This window comes from Eucyclogobius newberryi, unplaced genomic scaffold (genome assembly GCF_026437365.1).
Source record: "Eucyclogobius newberryi isolate DKJ021-1_F unplaced genomic scaffold, fEucNew1.0.hap1 SCAF_18, whole genome shotgun sequence".
NCBI classification, from domain to species: Eukaryota; Metazoa; Chordata; class Actinopteri; order Gobiiformes; family Gobiidae; genus Eucyclogobius; species Eucyclogobius newberryi.
The window spans coordinates 26,950,712-26,955,135 of record NW_027315812.1 but is presented as its reverse complement, the minus strand read 5'-3'; positions in this window follow the sequence as shown (position 1 = coordinate 26,955,135).

The window sequence follows — 4,424 nt, the reverse complement described above, 5'->3', positions numbered from 1 at the left end:
GGGATCATAACCTCCACCAGCGTGTCATCGGGGGGCCGAGGAGCAGACTAAACACACACATCCTACTGTAGATAACATTACAGCGCTCAAACTGTCAAACACACAAACAAGCTGCACACAGGAATGTCTACAAGAGCACTGAGCATGTGAACCCCCCTGACATGTCTTCTGAGAGGCTCTTTCATGGTCCTGTGCAATCAAGTTTACAGGGTACAAACACTTCAGATTCCTCTAGATTTCAGAGAATATTCGTATTCTCGGGGAAGAAGCTCCTCTGGGTCATGACTAAAAGATCCTGGATGAAAGTGGTTTAAAGGAGACAAATGATGCCTTTGTCTGCTATAATCTTTAAAACCTGTGGATCTTTATTTTATATTTTGGACATAGAAACAACCAGTCTAAAACTGTGGCGCTATTTCCCGCACTGTAAACATCAAAACGGCAAAGAAAAACGTACAAACAAGACTACGATAACGGCCAACGGAGACAAACAGGAGAAAGGTTAGAAATATTCTAAGGGCCCAGAAAGATCAGAACACTTTTCTGCAAAGAGAGGAGAGCGGGACATGTCTCGTTCTCCCTCTCTCCCCCTGCGGGACGCAATGTGTGTCAAATGAAATGAAATTAGACGTACATTGACAAGTAAAGTAATGCGACACCGCAGCTCTGCAGTGCGAAAATGTGCAAAGTCCTCACCTCTGAACCAGACTGAAGCCCAAACTCTCACTGTCAAAGCAACATAAAACAGAGGCTCAGATGTTCCTGTTTCCTCTGCACGGTCCAGTCGAAGTGAAGAGCATCTACACTAATGCAGAGGGATGTTCAATGTTAATGTTCAATTTCAAATTAGTTTATATTAAATAGCATATAATGAATCCAAAAACATAATTCAAATAGTATTGTTCTGAGTACAGAAAAATTTACTGTGTCCAATCAGATTTTGTGCTGTTTGTGGGTAACATTTTCAGAGTCGTTTGCTCATTCCAGCTGAACTGAAAATGAAGCGAAGAGACGATGAATCCGTTTGAGCTTTGGATCTTTCATCAGGACTAATATGGGATTTATTTTAAAAGAGGAGCAGTTTGTGTTTGCAAAGCCGTCCTGAACCATGCACACTAGAGCTGGGCTATTCAATTGGCGGCCCGCAGGCCAAAACCGGCCCATTAATGCTTGGTAAGCTGAGTTTGTCCTTAGTGCACTATAGTAGCTCTGTTATTCAGAGCTACTATAGTGTCTCATGGTCCGGCCCTGAGACAATGGCCCTCTGAAAAATCTGGCTCTATGAAAAATATAATTTATAGCCCTGGATGAGTGCATCTAACGCTAATATCAAAGGATTTATGACACTCGGTCAGAGCTCATGCAGAACAGGATGAATGAACAACGATGGCCCGTGTGACATGTCCGAGAAGTGAAGATAAAGTTCTCTTGTGGTGAAGAAGCAGCGGTGAGTGTGACTGAAGTGTAATAACTGTGAGGTGCATTTACTGCGTCATAACGGTTTATGTGAAGTGATTACTAAGTTCAACCTAATTTAAAAAAACACACTGCAGTTGTGTGTCCAGTTGTTGTGCTTGTTCTGACTCGGTGTGTGTGCTCTTGTGACTCGTGTGGTTATGTCGATCAGCAAGCGGAGCGTCACACTCTAATCTGTGGCGCAAACTAGTTTTTAAGATCTTATAATTGCCAGTGACGTTTCACTTCTGGGTGACAGTTTGAAAACAGTGTGTCACAGTCTGCACTGCCCTGCCTCCAACACACCTCTCCAGAGTTGGGTGATGAGGGGCTGGCGGCCCTGCGATTTGTGCCAAAATGGCTGTGCAACATATCCAATATCCAGCAACTTCGGCAGCCACTTTGGTGGTCACACCAGATACTGACTGCTTTTCTGACCCCCTAGTCGTCCCAATAAAGCAAAACTGAACATTTCAGAGTGGCCTTTTATTGTGGCCAGCCATATTCACGACATCTCATCAGTATCTTGATATGCCACACTGTGAGGTGGGTTGGATTATTCATATTAATTGCTCAGTAAAACAGATATACAAAAACACAAAAAGGGTCTATTGTGTAAAAGAGATAAATGTTAATATTTTAGTTCAGCTCATGAAAAATGGGAGCGAAAACAGAAGTGTCGTGTTTATATTTCTGCTCAGTGTATTTCCAGCACATATGGGTCCAACCAAAGCCCTACGATGCAGAGATCTCTTAACACGGTCTATGTTGTCTAGTGTAACACTGCAAAAGCCTCAGGTGCTTGCTCCACACAGCCCCACGCCAACCCAAGGCCTCGTTCCCTTCATACTTCCAGGGCAGGGCCTCTTTCTCCTCTTCACCTTTTCCTCTCCGCTCAGATTTTCCACTGCCACACGCTGTTGTCAGACCATCTGCACACAACTCACTTTTTATTTATGACATTTGAAAAGACCAAATCTATGTAATGAGAGTAATTGCTGAATGTTCTGTCAGTAGAAGTAATGTACTGATGGATTGGCTGTGTTATAAATTTACTTTGTCTAAACCTAATTGTTTTATAGATACAGGTCAGGAGTCACCGTTGACCATTGCCGAGTTCAATAGGTTTTTGGTGTAAACAAAAGCAAAACACAAGTTACCAACTTCCCTGTAATACAAGTTTAATCCATCAATGGTCCGGGAGTGATCCGTGGTCGAAAAGGTTGAATAATAGTCATCTGGACAAGACGTTGGACATTTCAACTGTAATTTTCAATGACAATTTCATGTAAATCCAAAAAATAATAATATAAATCAAACCTTCTAGCTCTAAGTGGATGATGAACTATGTCTATGTTGAAAACCTGATTCTTTCTGGAAGAAGCTCCATGATGCAGTACAAAATATAAGTTACTCATCATTTTATCGAGCAAAAGTCTGACTGTTCACCCTGTTGTACAGCGCCCTGTCCCTGACCGCCAGTCCGATGAGGTCAAGCCTTCAGCCGTGTTTTGACATTCTTTCCTGTGCTGCGTCTCTTGGGTTTCCACCTCCACAGTGCTGCTCTCTGTCTGTACAGGTGGAGCTCTGATTACCAATCTGACTGTTTACACTTCAGCACAACTTCTGGATGGACTTCTGCACACCTCATGTCCTCTAGGCTGCACACCAGTTAACCTCCAGGACCTTCTCTGACTTAGATTCCTCTGCTTTCTTCTATTAGATCATTGTGTTCAGGCGACCTACAGAAGGACCCATCAATCACAGCCAGTGCCCGGGGTTAGGGGGAAAGTGGTCTCCTTGTTTTGGTGTGAACCTCTGGCAGCGCTCTCCATGTAAGTCAATTCAGAAGGTTGTAATAGAGCTTCCTCGTATTTGATACTCTGTCAATCTAATTTGGAGCTAAATGATTGTGTTGTAACTGACACTGTTATGTGGAGAAACAGGCAGAGCGGCGGACAGGGCCTGAAGGGGGGAGCAGAGCTGGAGAGTGGGGGGTCTTTCATCCAGACTTAGGTTACTGGGGCAATAAGCAGTGTGTCCTGGGGCTCATGTGTGGAAGGGGGCAGAAGGACGAGAAGGCCCGTGTGCTGCTGGGCTCTGCAAGAATGTGTAACATCAGACAGTTATTAGCCAGGAGGGACGTACAGAGAAGGTGAATAGGGATGAAGCAAAGGTGTAATGGCATTAATATAGTAAATAAATACAAATATTAGCTTGTGCGATTGTGTGGCATCACAGTGGCAGAGTGACTAGCACTATCGCCTCACAGCAAGAAGGTTGTGGAGTTGAGTTGACGTATTTCTCCATATTTGAGTTTCCTCTTGTTCCTCTCGTCAACTGAAAACATGCACAGCAGGAAGAAGTCCTCCAGCTACAACAGTGACTAAGTCTTGCTCTAGATCTGGAGATGTGTCCCCGGACATTGCACTGTGATGACCACTGCTCCTGAAACGCCCCAGCGGCCCTGAAGGACAGGTCAAATGCAGAGGACAAATTTCCCACAGGACCTTAACCTTAATTAGAGTTTTTTTTTTTTTGTTGTTGTATGAAAACAAGTTTAGTAAAAGTTTGATTTATCAGGGTTTGCCGCTGTTGTGATGCCTTTCCCTGATCATTGCCAGCAGATGGCACCAGCCCTTACTATACATGGTAAATACCTCAGACCACTCGCTGTCTCTGTCTGTCTCTCATACTTCCGCCTTCTTGGTCCCAAGTTGTCTGCAGGGCCAGGTACAAAGCTTTATATCTAATTTATACTTTGTGGAGTTGCAGTCACCAATGTAAATGTTTTGGTGTGGCAAGCGGCCCATCGCTTTTGTACCACGTTTACTGTGGCCGGGCTGATCCTGGAGGCCTTCGTTGCTGGTTCTGGGTGAGTCGGAGCATAGATGGCTCAAGTGCTGTATTTTATAGTCCGCTATTGCACTGCTCACCCTTCTATTTTTTGTATGCTTGGCTAAACTGAA